Source organism: Dasypus novemcinctus, chromosome 9, assembly GCF_030445035.2.
Source record: "Dasypus novemcinctus isolate mDasNov1 chromosome 9, mDasNov1.1.hap2, whole genome shotgun sequence".
Taxonomy (NCBI): Eukaryota; Metazoa; Chordata; class Mammalia; order Cingulata; family Dasypodidae; genus Dasypus; species Dasypus novemcinctus.
In genome coordinates, this window is record NC_080681.1 from 94,548,207 (window position 1) to 94,564,762 (window position 16,556).

A 16,556-nucleotide genomic window follows, 5' to 3' on the forward strand; every position below is an offset into this window, starting at 1 on the left:
CAGATCAGACTGCACCTCTAGCCTAGGCCCCAGTGCCACCTCCAGCAGGGAGGAAGCTGCAGGGACCTGTGCCAACCTCTCCAGGAAATTACCTGTCAAGTGTGGAGGTCAGTGCTTATCCTACTCTTGCGGAGAAGATACCCCAGGAGCTATTCTGTGGCTGGAATTTGTAAGAAATGGAGATTAGTTTAGTTTTCACATAAAGGAAGAAAATATTAATTACTGTAACCTGGCAGCCTACTGTCTCAATCCCCCTACTTCTGGGTTAAGCAGGAACAAAGGAAACCAGCTTAAGCCAGTAAAAAGGATGCACAAGAAAGAGCTAAGTTAATACCAATTCAGCACTAAATTCCATTCCTTATTTGGCAAAAGGAGCAGGTAAAAGCTAAAATGGTTGGAATGTGATGGGGAAAGCTGTTAATCAAAAACTGGAAAACTTGCATGGGAAAGTTAGACTTCTCAGATAGGCTGTAACCTCTGAAGTATCCAATCTATGGAGAAGCAGAGGAAGGGCTTGTGTGCTAGGCTTAAGGGTATAAATTGTGTCATTTTTCTTTGTTCAGGGTGCCAGCCACATTTTCTGGTTGTGCGTCCCTTCTTGCAAGATTGAGAATAAATTCTTTCTTCTCCACAATTGGGTGAGCCTTATTTCCTTCCAGAAGATTTCTTTCTTACAAATTGGAAGTTCCATTTCCCAAAAACGGGGGAGGAGGAGGAGATAGTTGGCCGCCAGTTTTGGCTACTGATTGGTAGACTCAGCTGCCTAAGATATAACCCTGGAAACAGCTGGAGTGTGAATTTGCCCAAGTCAGAAAGAGGCAGGTGGCCACGATTTTGACTCTACCCCCAGCATGAGGGGGAAGCCTGACTGAAAATCACAGTGACTGTAGGAACCAGTTTGACCTGCAGCCCTAAACTAGGCTTCAGCTCCACCTTTGGCAGGGAGGAGACTGACAGACTCTACGCCAGCATATCCAGGTAACTGCAGGTACCTTTGGCTGGCAGAGACTGAATAATCAGAAGTCTACTGGGGCAACTGCAGTCATCTCAGACCCACACTGCATAGATTGCTGCCCACACCTGCAGCTCCTACCCTGCCCCAGGCAGGGGAGAAAGGGGTATGAAGCTTCATCAGTCTCTCTGGGCAACTACAATCTAGGCCTGCATGACTTGTATTATTCCACACAACTGTGACTCTGTCCCTACCCCTGGCAAAGGAGAAAGTTGGGAGAAGCTTCATCTGTCCCTGGGGTAATGCGGGCAGGTTGAGCCTCCACAGTTTATAGCACCAACTACATCCTTGGGTCATACTGCACAACCAGCAAGGGAGAAAGTGCAGGAAGCCTGTCAGAATGTCGGCCCGAAGGGTATCGGGAATGAAAGAAAGACAAAAAGTAGAATGAAACAAAGAGAAAGAAAGAGAGAACTGGGATCAGGGGGTCTGCGAGTAGAGACTCATCAGACAAATTTATTGTTTACAAGGGGCTCTCTATATACCCCAGTCCACATGAGAACAAGCAGCAACATGCAGTTAACTAGTAGCATTACTCATGATCTAAGGAATTGAAAAAATCTTATCTCAATTGCAAAGTCTAAGTGTTCTATTTACTATAAAATATATGTACTCATTTTTATCTCTGCCTGTGACATCATCCTGATACCCATCAAGCATTCAACTGTTGCATTCCTTATGTTGCAAGTGCAGCCATGGAGACAGCACGTCTCTCCTTGCAAGACCACTGTGCCTCAGTTTCCAACAGAAGCCCTAAACTAAAGAGAAAAATTACACCCAGAATACTCTAGTAAGCCAGATGTCAAGCACCAACAAAAAAATTACAGTCCACACCAAGAAACAGGAAGCTATGACCCAGTTAAAGGAACAAGATAAGCCTCCAGATGACATAAAGGAGTTGAGACAACTAATCATAGATGTTCAAACAAATCTTAATAAATTCAATGAGATGGCTAAAGAGATTAAGGATAGTAAGAATACATCGGATGAGCACAAAGAAGAACTTGGAAGCATACATAGAAAAATAGCAGATGTAATGGGAATGAAAGGTGCAATAAATGAAATTTTAAAAATATTGGAATCATATTATAGCAGATTTGAGGAGGCAGGTGAAAGGATTGGTGAGCTTGAAGAAATGGCTTCTGAAAATAAACATACAAAAGAACAGATGAAGAAAAGAATGGAAAAAATTGAACAAGGCCCTAGGGACCTAAAAAAAATTTTTTTAAAAAGAATTGAGGGACAAAAAAGGTTTAAGATGACAAAGACCAAAATAGCACAATGGCAGAAAAAAAGTCCTGCTTTATCAGTAGTTACTTTAAAGGTAAATGTCTTAAATTCCCCAATCAAAAGGCATGGATTGGCAGGATGGATTTTTAAAAAGCATGATCCAACTGTATGTTTTTTGCAAGAGACTCACTTTAAATTCAAAGTCACAAGAAGATTAAAGTAAAAGGATGGAAAAATATAGCATGTAACTAGAAACCAAAAGAGAGCTGGGATAGCTATACTATTATCAGCTAAAATAAACTTTAAGTCAAACACTGTTACAAGGGACAAAGAAGGTCACTATATACTGATAAAAGGTCAATTCAACAAGAAGACATAATTATAAATATATATGCACTTAATGGGAGACTTCCAAAACACATGAAGCAAATATTACAGATTTGAGGGGAGAAATAGATGGTTCCACATTTATAGTAGAAGACTTCAATATATACTTTCAATAATGTATAGAACATTTACACAGAAGATCAATAAGGAAATAGAAAACTTGAATGATACTGTAAACTACCAGACCTCACAGACAAATATAGAACACTTCACCCAACAGCAGCATAATATACATTCTTCTCCAGTGCACGTGGATCATTCTATAGGACCAACCATATGTTAAGTCAAAAAGCAAGTCTCAATAAATTAAAAAATAATGAAAGCGTACAATGTATTTTCTCCAACCACAATGTAATGAAGCTAGAAATCAATTGACAGAGGGGCAACTGGAAAATTCACAAATACGTGGAAATTAAACAATGCAAACTTAAGCAATGAATGAGTCAAAGAAGAAACCACAAGGGAAATTAGGAAATATCTTCAGGCAAATGAAAACTAAAACCCAACATACCAAAATTTATGTGATGTGGCAAAGACAATGCTGAGAGGGAAATCTATACCTTTAAATGCTTACATTAAAAAAGAAAGCCATTCCAGCTCCTACTCAGTCAGATGTGCTGGAGACTATGGCATCCTCCTCGGCTCTGCCAGCTTTTGCACCCATAGCTGCAGCAAGCCAGGCCCAGGTTACAGTTTGGACTTCAAAACCAAGAAGATTTACACGCAGCAGAAGGTGAAAGTGTTCTGGGTGGTGGACCCTCTGGTGGGCATGATCCTATGGCGAGTAGCCCACTCGATCAATGAGTTCAGCCAGGTGCCGCCCCAGGTGATGCTGCTGCCAGACGACTTTAAGGTCAGCTCCAAGATCAAGGTCAACAATTACCTTTTCCATAGGGAAAATTTGCCCAGTTACTTCAAATTCAAGGAGGATTTACCCCAGGTCTTCAGGAACCTCCATGATTGATTTGTCATTGATGACCAAGATCAACTGGTGTGTCTTATCCAACCCCCTCCCCACCCCCCAGTCCCATGAAAGTAAAGGCAGTTTTGGTTGCTTCCTTATCTTTTGTGATTGGACTCTGGTCATCAAAGAAGTATCCAGTGAGGACACTCCCAACATGCCTAGCAACCTCTCCAGTATATTGTGAACTGCCATGGCAACACATTGCTGCCCCAGTTTCTGGGGGTGTACCTAGTTAGCATGGACAATGAAGACAGCTACATAATTGTGATGCACAATATGTTTAGATACCGTCTTCCTATGCATAGGAAGTATGACTTTAAGGGCTCCCTAGTGTCCTGATAAGCCAGTGATAAGAGAAAGTTTGAAGAATTGCCCATCCTTATGGATATGGACCTTCTCAACAAAATTCATGAAGTTTATATTGGTGGAGAGGGAAAGAAAGTATTTCTAGAGATGCTAGAGAGAGATGTGGCATTCCTAGTACAGCTGAAGAGCATGGACTACAGCCTTTTTCTGGGCATCCATGACATCATTTAGGGCTCTGAACCTGAGGAGATGGGGCCTGTGTGGGAGGAGGAGGCAGAGGGGGCTGTGGCTGTGACCTGACTGGACCATGTGTTCTGGTGGACTCCTGTGGCACCTTCCCTGAGGCATTGGTGGCTATGTCTGCTGCAACCAGCTCACACATAGGTTGGCTCAAAGGGAAGGCAACACAGAACTTACAGAAATAAAGGACAGAGAGAGAGACACCAAAGAGGAGATAAAGGGGACTCACAGCTTCTGGAACTGAGAGCCTCAACCCTAGTTTCCACATCATATTTATTTAGGAACCAACAAGCAGCTGTTTGTTATTTACTATAATAGGGAACAGGTGCAACATTTACAATAATAAGGTAGGTCATACAAAGTTCACATGCCTCCTTACACAAACCTTTTTCCATGCTGACCAGATGGTGTTCCATCTAGCCAAGGGCTGGTATTCCTAAGCCTGCAATTTTTGTCTGTGTTATAGAAACGTTTTAACTTCAATCCATGTTCCTACTGTTTTCCCACAACATATGTCCTCTGGGCCCTAGAGAGTTTGCGTCCTTCATTGATTTCTATGCCATCTGGAGTGCCAAGGGTCCTCCCAGAAGGAGCTGTATTTCATGGGCCTCAGTAAGATGCCAAGAAGAAAGCAACTGATGCAGCCCAAACTGTCTGGCATAGGACTGGAGCAGAGATCTCCACTGTCCATCCTGTATTAGTCAGCCAAAGGGATGCTGATACAAAGTACCAGAAAACTGTTCGTTTTTTATAAAGGGTATTTATTTGGGGTAAAAGCTTACAGTTACCAGGCCCTAGAATCTAACTCAAGTTGATTTCTCACTCAAAGTCAGTGCCACATGTTGAAGCAAGATGGCAGGTCTGTTCTCTCCCTCCTTATCTCCTCAGCAGCTCTGTTCTCTTTGGCTGCCAATATTCAGGCAAATGGCTCATCTTTCCCCGGGCCGCAGGATCAAAATCCTCTTCCATGTCTATGGAGCTCTCTCTTTTCTCATCTATCCACTTCTGTCTCCTTGATTAAGTGTCCATTTATAGCCTATCAAGGGGGCAGGGACTCAATCCTGAGTCACCCTAATGACGTGGTCAAATCAAAGCCCTAATCTTGATTTATTCAAGTAAATGTAAAGCCTTTTAATTTAATACAATCAAAGGATATCACGCCCAGAGGAATAGACCAGTTTTTACACATAATCAATCTTTTTTTTTTAATTCATAATTAATCTCAAACTGCCACACATCCTGAGCAGTACGCTAATCAATTCCTGGATTTTATTACCAACATCTTTGCCTAACAGACTGCCTGACTCAGTGGTGACTGTTGCTTTATGATCAAGGTGGTGGGGTTCTTAAAAGTTTGGGGGAATTGTGGATATTGTGGCCACTGCTTCTTTTCCTCCTTTGCTGTGTTCAGGCTGCAGCCTCCTTCCACTCAGATAACTCCATTTCGTTGAGTAGTCTCTTCCTAGTCTCTAGAAATACATTGTCCTTTCTCCCTTCTGCAAATTTTTCTTCCCTCTCTCCTTCACCTTGACAAGTCTGCTTGCTTCATTAGAGTGTTATTGTTGACTCTCTCCCCAGTGACTTGATCTTTGTAAAATGTCCTGTTGTTTCTATAAAATAGGGGAAAGGGCATTGTTTGCCATCTTCAGAATCTGACTGGACAGATGGACCTATTCAATCAACTACTCAATGTACTTTGCAGTGTGGGATGAACTAAGAGTGTCTGAATTTTACTGTTAACTTTGTAGAACTCATAGTGTCATTCTTCCCTCCTGGTAGGCCCTGGAATGGAGGATTTTCAAGATACTATAGATGGTGGTGCAGGCATGCATACATATGATGGAATATGGCCACTCTAACAAATAGAGGTGGTGGTGGAGAATGGTCAGCAGGCTAGCTCTTCTCAGGAGTGGAACCTAAGAGCACTCCTGCAATTATGCATGGAATTAGAAAGGGTTTCTGCTAAGGACTGACCATTCTCCAATCTCTTCCTTCAGCCCATTTCCACCCCCATCTACCTGTACTTCTGAGCACAGGAGTCCAGAGATGACTATGGTGTTTGCTGCTCTTCATCAGAGCCTCACATCCTTCCTGGGGCTGGAACCCTTCAGTGGATGTGTGGCCAGTTCTGGAGTCTGGGATGATAGGCCAGGGGCGTGAGGTTCATTCCTCATGTTAGGTGTCCTTTCTTCCTGTCTATCCCAGCAGAAAGAGATTTACCAACCTGGGTCAATCCTGACCATTTCAAGAGGATAGAGGTCTCAAGTGTGAGTACCTCCTCCACTTCCTTCCTCCACGCCTTCTCAAACCCTTTTTCCAGCTGTGTTTGTCATCATTCTGTTGCTTTCTGTCCTGTATTATTCTGCTGCATTGTCTCCCAAGGGACAGATGGCCTTCTTTGTCATCTTCCTTTCCACTCCCAGAGAGGAGCTACAGCCATAACTCAATCACCCCCACATACATACCTCTCTTCTTCTCAAGAGTTGAGTTGATGTGTAACATTCTGAACGTAGAGAACCTTGATGAAATGAGATACTTGCCTTCTTCCCCAAAATGCCTTTGGGACTAAGGCAGTCATTCTTCTTGCTATCCTACACACACACAATCCCCCTTGGGGCTTCTAAATTTTTCTTTTTTCTTTTTTCATAATTTTTTTTTTATTTTTAAAGAAGCTTTAGGTTACACAAATGTTGCATAAAAAATATAGGGAATTCCCATATGTCCACTTCCTCCCGCTCTCACACTTTCCCACATTAACAACATCCTTCATTAGTGTGGTACATTTGTTACAATTGATGAACACTTATTAAAGTATTGCTAGTAACCATGGACTACAGTCACTTTATAGTTTACACTTTGTCCCACACAATTTTGTAAGTTATGTCAAAATATACAGTGGCCTGTATCCATCACTTCAGTGTCATGGAGGACAAATCCAATGTCCCCAAAATGCCCCCATATTACACCTATTCTCCCATCCCTCAGAAACTCTAGTGCCCACTGCCTTTACATCAATGATAACAGTTCTTCCATTGTTAGAATGATAATAAGTCTATAGTAGAATAATAGTAAGTATACTTTAGTCTATTGTTCATTCCCCAATCTTGAGGATTTTAGGATGGTGATGCCCACTCCTGCTTCTATTTGAGAGGGGGCTTATATCCCATGGGGCAGATGGATGGAGCTATCTTGCTTGTGGTTGCAGACATTTCAGTTCATTGGACTCACCCAGGACAACTAACAAGGAGATGATGATGGACAACAACCAGTCTACATTTTTCTGACATAAAGATGGGCACCAGCCAACTGGCTTGTGGAGATACAAGAGCTTCTTTGTTCTTTATCTGGCAGGACTGATATGTCTCACAAGAAGAAGTCATGAGGTCATAAGGGATAATCCTTCTCTCCCCTCCATCTTCTGCTCCAAAGAAGATAAAAAGAGAAATCCCAGTTTGGGGTTGGAGTCCTTATACTATCTTCCTGTGAGCAGCCCAGTGGATCTTTTTTTTTCCTCTCCCCTTTCCCCCGCCCCAGTTGTCTGCTCTCTGTGTCCATTAACTGCGTGTTCTGTTGTGACTGCTTCTATCCTTATCAGTGGCACCAGGAACTGTGTTTCTTTTTGTTGCATCATCTGGCTGTGTCAGCTCTCCGTGTGTGCGGTGCCATTCTTGGGCAGGCTGTGCTTTCTTTCGTGTTGGGTGGCTCTCCTTATGGGACACACTCCTTGCGTGTGGGGCTCCCCTACACGGGGGACACTCCTGTGTGGCAGGGCACTCCTTGCGCGCATCAGCACTGCACATGGGACAGCTCCGCACGGGTCAAGGAGGCCCGGGGTTTGAACCACGGACCTCCCATGTGGTAGGTGGACACCCTATCCATTGGGCCAAGTCCGCTTCCCCAATGGATCTTTTTCATTCCAACCAAATACCTTTTTCCTGTTGAATGCAATAAAACTCAATGCCACCATTTCATTGTTCTTTAGAAATGGGTTTTCTGAACATGTGGCTGATGTATCATGGGCAGTATGGCCTTCATTTGTTGCTTCTGTTTTTCATCTTTTTTGTTTTATTAATCAAAAAAAATCTTGTGTATTTACTCCCATTGCTGCCACTACATAGAAAACAAGTTATTGAATTGAAATTTCTTCACACAAAAAAAGATTTCAAATCAGAGACCTACTCATAAGTGGAGCATCTAGAAAAAGAAGAGCAAACTAAACCTAAAGTGAGCAAAAAGAAGGAATTAACAGTGATTAGAGTGGAGATAAACAAAATAGAGGATAAAAAATCAATAGAATCAACAAAACCAAAAGTTGGTTCTTTGAAAAGATCAATAAAATTGGCAAACCTTCAGCTGAACAGACAAAAAAGAGAAAGACCTCAAATGAAATCAGAAGTGAAGAGGAGACATTACTTCAGACCCCAGAGAAATAAAAAGCGTTGTAAGAGGTTACTATGAACAACTGTGTGCCAGCAAAATACATAACCTAGATGAAATGGACAAATTCCTAGAAACACACAAGCTATCGACCCTGATTCAAAAAGAAATAGAAGATCTCAACAGATGAATAACAAGTAAAGAGATTGAATCAGTAATCAAAAACCTCCAAACAAAATAAAGCCCAGGACCAGATGGTTTCACAACTGAATTTTACCAAACAATTCCAATCCTTCTCAAACTTTTCCAAAAAATGGAAGAGGAGGGAATGCTCCCTAACTAATTCTATGAGGCTGTTACCTTAATACTAAGGCTAGGTAAAGATACCAATGAAAAGAAAGTTATAGACCAATATCCCTTATCAATATAGATGCAAAAATCCTCAACAAAAATTAGCAAACTGAATCTAGCAGCACATTAAAAGAATAATAAACCATGATCAAGTGAGATTTATCCCAAGTATGCAAACATGAGAAAAACAATTAATGTAATATACTACATTAATAGAATGAAGGGGAAAAATGCATGATCATCTCAATTGATATAGAAGAGGCATTTGGCAAAATTCAGCACACTTTCTTGATAAAAACAAACAAACAAACAAAAACTCAGAAAACAAGGAATAGAAGGAAACTTCCTCAACATGATAAAGGGCATATAGGAAAAACCTGCAACTAACATACTCAAAAGTGAAAGGCTGAAAGCTTTCCCTCTAATATCAGGAAGAAGACATGGATGCCCACTGTCACCACTGTTACTCAACATTATACTAGAAATTCTAGCCAAGAAAATGAAATAAAGTCCAAAGTAAAACTTTCCCTATTTTTCAGAATGCATTATTTTATATACAGAAAATCCTGAAAAATCCAAACAAAACTACTAGAACCAATAAAGGAATTCAGCAAAGTGCAGGCAGAGGGAAGATTAATGTGCAAAAACCTTTAGTGTAATATACAATCTGAAGAGGTAATTTTGAAAAATTCCATTTCCAATTGCAACTAGAAGATTCAAATACCAAGGGATAAATTCAACTAAAGATATAAGGGATGTATATATAGAAAATTACACAAACCATTGCTAAAGAATTCAAAGAAGAACTAAATAAAAGGAAGAACATTCGGGAAGCAGATGTGGCTCAAGCAATTGGGCTCCCACCTACCATATAGGAGGTCTAGGGTTCTATACCCAAGGCCTCCTGGTGAAGCAAGCTGGCCTGTGTGGCTAGCTGCTCCACACAGGAGTGCTGCCCTGCACAGGAGTGCTGGCCCATGCGGAGAGCTGGCCCACTCGGAGACGTGGCGCAGCAAGATGATGCAACAGAAAGAGACACAGGAGACATAATAAGAGATGCAGCAGACCAGGGAGCTGAGGTGGCACAAGGGAATGATCACCTCTCTCCCACTCCGGAAGATCCCAGGACTGGTTCCCAGAGCCGCCTAATGAGAATACAAGCAGACACAGAAGAACACACAGCGAATGGACACAGAGAGCAGATAATGGAGGGAGGGGGGAGAAATAAATAAATTAGTAAATAAGGATATTAAGAAGACACTGGATAAGCACAAAGAAGAATTTGAAAGCATACATAGAAAAATACCAGGAGCCAAACCCAGGCCCTCCGATTTGGGAGGGAGGCACCTAAGTGCTTGAGACACCTCTGCTCCTCGCTTTATTTTATCTCTCATTATGTTTTTCCTCCCCATGTCTCTTGTGCATCATCTTGTTGCATCAACTCGCTGTGCCTGCCCATCATGTCAGCTTGCTGTCTTCTTTAGGAGGCACTGGGAACCTCTGCTCCCTGCTTTGTTGTATCTCTCATTATGTTTTTTCTTCTTGTTTCTCTTGTTGTACTAGCTCGCTGTCTTCTTTAGGGGGCACCAGGAACTGAAACAGGGACCTCCCATGTGGTAGGTGGGAGCTCAGTCGCTTGAGCCACATTTTCTTCCCCCAGACCTTTCTTTTTTTTAAAGATTTATTTATTTATTTATTTCTCTCCCTTTCTTCCCTGCCCCGGTTGTCTGTTCTCTGTGTCTATTTGCTGCGTCTTCTTCATCCGCTTCTGCTGTTGTCAGCGGCACGGGAATCTGTGTTTCTTTTTGTTGCATCATCTTGTTGTGTCAGCTCTCCCTGTGCGTGGCACCATTCTTGGGCAGGCTGCACTTTCTTTCGTGCTGGGCAACTCTCCTTACGGGGCACACTCCTTGCGCATGGGGCTCCCCTACATGGGGGACACCCCTGAGTGGCACAGCACTCCTTGCGCGCATCAGCACTGCGGGCCAGCTCCACACAGGTCAGGAAGGCCTGGGGTTTGAACCACGCACCTCCCATGTGGAAGGCAGATGCCCTATCCATTGGGCCAAGTCCGCCTCCCCCAATGTGTTTTTAATTTCATTTATTGCACCTTTCACTCCCATATCCTTAATCTCTTTAGCCATCTCATTGAATTTATTAAAGAGATTTGTTTGAACATCTGTGCTTTGTTGTTTCAACTCCTTTATGTCATCTGGAGGCTTATCTTGTTCCTTTAACTGGGCCATAGCTTCCTGTTTCTCAGTGTGGATTGTAATTTTTTGTTGGTGTCTTGGTATCTGTCTTACTAGAGTATTTATTCTGAGTGCGTTTTTCTTTTCTTTTTTTTTAAAGATTTATTTATTTATTTCTCCCCTCCTCCCCCTGTTGTCTGCTCTCTGTGTCCATTCACTCTCTGCTCTCCATGTCCATTCATTGTTTTCTTCTTTTTTTTTTTTTTTTTTTTTTTAAAGATTTATTTATTTATTTAATTTCCCCCCCTCCCCTGGTTGTCTGTTCTTGGTGTCTGTTTGCTGCGTCTTGTTTCTTTGTCCGCTTCTGTTGTCGTCAGCGCACGGGAAGTGTGGGCGGCGCCATTCCTGGGCAGGCTGCACTTTCTTTTCACGCTGGGCGGCTTTCCTCACGGGCGCACTCCTTGCGCGTGGGGCTCCCCCACGCGGGGGACACCCTTGCGTGGCACGGCACTCCTTGCGCGCATCAGCGCTGCACATGGCCAGCTCCACACGGGTCAAGGAGGCCCGGGGTTTGAACCGCGGACCTCCCATATGGTAGACGGACGCCCTAACCACTGGGCCAAAGTCCGTTTCCCTCATTGTTTTCTTCTGTGTCCACTTGTATTCTCATCAGGTGGCACTGGGGATCTGTGTCTCTCTTTTTTTGCGTCATCTTGCTGAGTCAGCTCTCCATGTGTGCGACACCACTCCTGGGCAGGCACTGTTTTGTGCAGGGTGGCTGTCCTTGGGCAGGGGCCACTCCTTGCGTGGGGGGCACCCTTATGTGGGGGCATCCCTGCGTGGGCCGGCACTCCTTGCATACAGCAGCACTGCACATGGGGCAGCTCACCACATGAGCCAGGAGGCCCTGGGTATCGAACCCCCTTGGACCTCGTATACAGTAGGTAGATGCTCTATCTGTTGAGCCACTTCCACTTCCCCAGTTTTTCTCTTTAGTTTAGGGCTTTCTGCCCTTTCTCCCTTGCTGGTTGTGCAGTAGGAGCCAAGGATGTAGTTGGTACTATGGGCTGTGGAGGCTCAACCTGCCATCATTGTACCAGGGAACAAGGAAGCTTCTTCCAACTTTCTCCTTTGCCAGGAGTAGGAACAGAGTCACAGCTGTGTTTAATAATCCAAGTCATGCAGGCCTAGACTGTAGTTGCCCAGAGAGACTGATGAAGCTTCACACCCCTTTCTCCCTTGCCTGGGGCAGGGATGGAACTGCAGATGTGGGCAGCAATCTGTGCAGTGTGGGTCCAAGATGACCACAGTTGCCCCAGTGGACTTCCGATTATTCAGTCTCTGCCATTCAGAGGTACCTGTAGTTACCTAAAAGGCTGGTGCAGGGCCCGCCAGCCTCCTCCCTGCCAGAGGTGGGGCTGAAGCCTAGTCTAGGGCTGCAGGCTGATCTAGGTCAAAGAAACCGGTTCCTACCATCACTGTGATTTTCGGTCAGCCCAGCCTCCCTTCATGCTGGGGGTGGAGTCAAAATAACGGCCACTGGCCTCTTTCTGACTTGGACAGATTCACACCCTAGCTGTTCCTAGGGTTATACCCTAGCCAGCTGAGTCTACTAATCAGTAGCCGAAATCTGTGGCCAACCGTCTCCTCCTCCTGTTTTTGGGAAATGAAGTCTCCAATTCCAGCCACAGAATAACTCCTGGGGCAGCTTGCACGGTCAAAGTAGGATAATCACTGACCTCCATGGCTTGGTTGGTAATTTTCCAGAGAGGCTGTCACAGGTCCCCCCAGCTTTCTCCCTGTCGGAGGTGGGGTTGGGGCTTACGCTAGAGTTGCTATCTCATCTGGATGAAAAGAAGCTGGTCCCCACCAGCGCTGTGATTTTCAGTCCACCTGCTTCCCTCATGCCAGGCAGGGAGTTAAGATGGCAGCTACTGGCCTCTTTTGACTTAGACATGTTCAGAATTCAGCTGTTCTTAGGATTATACTTTAACCCTCTGAATTTACTCATCAGTAGCTGAAGTTGGTGCCCAACCATCTTTTCTTCCCCTGTTTTTGGGAAGTGGAGGCTTCAATTCCAGCCAAGGAACAGCTCCCGAGATGGCTTATGCCTCCAGTGAAGGATGAGCACTGTCCTCCATGGCATGGAGCACTCTACTTACAAGTCTTCTCTGGAGATGGGCAGTTGCCTACTTCCATTCCTTTAAGGATGTTGCAGGATGCTCTTCTGGTCTCCTGGAACCCCTAAACAGGTGCATTATCTAGGTCCAGATAGCTCTGGGTGTTTACTCACTGCCCTGTAGCAGGAGCTGACTCTAGGAGCTCCTTACTCTGCCGCTATCTTGCTGGTTGTCTCTGTCAGCCTTATTTTAATAGTCGAAGTTTGAAGAGCCATTTTTATAAAAACTTGTACGTGTCTTATAGATTAAATTTCATGCTTTGATATACATAAAGAATTTTAGTAATAATAAAATTTCTGAAAGATATATTTATCAGGTATATAGAAAGTTATTGGTTCAAATAAAAGGAATAGAAGAATAAGAGCAGGGGGATTATAAATGACTAGAACTGTGTTAAGTTGGGGAAATAGATTATCATATATTCCCAAACAGGGCCCTGCTAGTGGGTGTTGGGTTCATGAGGCTGTGTGACTTGCCTCTGGACACCCCACAGCCCTCAGGATTACTCTTGTTTAAGACTTCATTTACTGTGGCAGTTAGTGAGATTTGCTAGAGACCTGCATAAGCACAACCTCTGGAATGACCTCCCGACTCCCTTTGAATCTATTAGTCATTAAAACTCTTTTTTTGTTTAATATTTCCCTCTTTTGGTCAAAGTTTTTTTCCAAATGCATTGCTGGTTAGGACCTGGTAATAATTAATCCCCTGTTGCCAAGGAGGCTCATCCACATGAGTCACAGGAAAGGTAGTGAATTTATTTGTTGAGTTTGGTTAGAGAGAGGCCACATGTAAGTAACAAGGTTTTTGGGAGGCAACTCTTAGGCATTAATTATAAATAGGCTAAGTTTCATTTTTATAGGAATAACAGTCATAGGTACAAGTACTAAGATTGAGAGTTTGAGTAGTGTCTGTTTTCCTGAATCCTTCTCCTTCTATGCCTGAGCCAGCAAAACCTGCTCCTGCCCCAATGAAGGGCTCCAAGAAGGTGGTGACTAATGTGCAGATGAAGGATGATAAGAAGCACAAGCACAGCCAAAAAGAAAGCTACTCAGTCTATGCAGACAAAGTGCTGAAGCAGGTTCAGCCTGATACCAGCAACTCATCCAAGGCCACGGGCATCATGAACTCCTGTCAAGACATCTTAGAGTGCATCAGGGGCAACATGCCTGGCACATTACAACAAGTGCTTGACCGTCAACTCCAAGAAGATCCAGAGGGTGCGTCCGCTGCTGCCATCACCACGTACCCCAGAGCAAAGTGATCCCTCCCACTTTGGAGCACATGATTGGGCTGACCCAGTTCTCAAAGGCTCTTTTCTTTCTTTAAAAATTTTTATTGTCTTTTTTTTTTAAAGATACATAGATCACAAAAAAATGTTACATTAAAAAATATAAGAGGTTACCGTATACCCCCCACACACCCCCACTCCTCCCACATCAACAACCTCTTTCATCATTGTGGCACATTCATTGCATTTCAATACATTTTGGAGCACTGCTACACCACATGGATTATAGTTTACTTTGTCGTTTACACTCTCTCCCAGTCCATTCAGTGGGTTATAGCAGGATATATAATGTCCAGCTTCTATCCCTGCAACATCATTTAGGACAACTCCAAGTCCTGAAAAGGCCCCATCACATCTCTTCTTCCCTCTCCCTGCCCTCAGCAACTACGGTGGCCTTAATCTTATTGACACTCTCTTATATTTGACTTGCCTGCTCCTCTCTTTATCTTTGACATTTGACAGTTTGGTTCTAATGTGCCAGTTTGGATTTGGTTGGGTTTATCCTATTTGGTGTTTGTTTAACATCATCTTTTCTTAAATTTGGAAGGTTTCCAGCCAATATTTTCTCTGTCCCTTTCTCTCTTTTTTCTCCTTCTGGGACTCACACAATGTGTATATTGATACATTGGATGGTATCCCACACGTTCTTCAGACTCTGTTCCCTTTTCTTCATTCTTTCTTCTTTCTCCTTCTCAGACAGACTGGATGATTTCACTTGCCTTATCTTTTTTTATATATAATAATTCTTTTTTTTAGATTTATTTTTTTATTTATTTCTCTCCCCAACCCCACCCCAGTTATCTGCTCTTTGTGTTCATTCGCCGTGTGTTCTTCTGTGTCTGCTTGTATTCTTGTCAGCGGCACTGTGAAAGTGCATCTCTTTTTTGTTGCGTCATCTTGCTGCATCAGCTCTCCATGTTTGCAGTGCCACTCCTGGGCAGGGTGCACTTTTTTCACTGGAGCAGCTTTCCTTATGGAGTGCACTTCTTGCGCATGGGGCTCCCCTACGTGGGGGACACCCATACGTGGCAGGGCACTACTTGCACGCATCAGCACTGGGTGTGGGCCATCTCACTACATGGGCCAGGAGGCCCTAGGTTTGAACCCTGGACCTTCCATGTGGTAGGCAGATGCTCTATCAGTTGAGCTAAATCTGATTCCCTCACTTGTCTCATTTTTAGGTTCACTCAATCTTCTGCTAGTTCCAATCTGCTGTTGCGTTTTAAATTTCTATTATTGTAGGCTTCAGCTTTTTTGGGTCCTTTTCATAATCTCCATTGCTATATTGATATTCTCTTGTGTTTATCTATTGTTCTCCTGACTTCCATTTTTTCCCCTTTTAAAAATATATTTATTTATTTATTTGAGGTACCGGTGCCAGGGATTGAAACTGGGACCCTCATATATGGGAAGCCCGCACTCAATCACTGATTTACACCAGCTACCCAGTGTTTGCTTTTTCTTTCCATTTGTTTGTTTTGTTTTTAGGAGGTACCAGGGATCGAACCTGGGACCTCATACATAGAAAGCAGGTGCTTAACCTCTTGAGCTACATCTGCTCCCCTCCTGATTTCCTTTTGTTCTTTGTCCACACTTTCCTTTAGCTTTTTGAGCATATTTAGGATTGTTTTTGTTTTGTATTTCATTAAATTGTCCTACATATTAAATTTATTTTGTATTAGAGAAATTGTAGTTTTACAGAAAAATCACGCATAAAATATAGAATTACCAGTGGTAATTTGGAGTTATGTAACCCAGAAAAACATAATCTACTCTTTAAACTTAATCCATTCCTATGTGGAAACCCATTGTAAGTAGGGCTTTTTGATGAGGTTACTTCAATTAAGGTGTGGCTCAACTCAATTGGGATGGGTCTTAATCCTGTTGCTGGAGTCTTTTACAAGCAGAATGAAATTCAGACAGAGAGGGAGAAAACCACAGGAAGCAAGAAAACGAAGGTCAGAAGAAGCTGGAAGAGAAGGGAGAAGCCAGGAGAGGACACCATGTTCTTTGCCCAGGACCAACAATC

General features: G+C 43.3%; 1 pseudogene; it reads left to right on the plus strand.

The window, feature by feature from the left end:
- Positions 1-3,255: 3,255 nt before the first annotated feature.
- LOC101417935 (phosphatidylinositol 5-phosphate 4-kinase type-2 gamma-like) lies at positions 3,256-5,431 on the plus strand (annotated as a pseudogene).
- Positions 5,432-16,556: the final 11,125 nt, after the last annotated feature.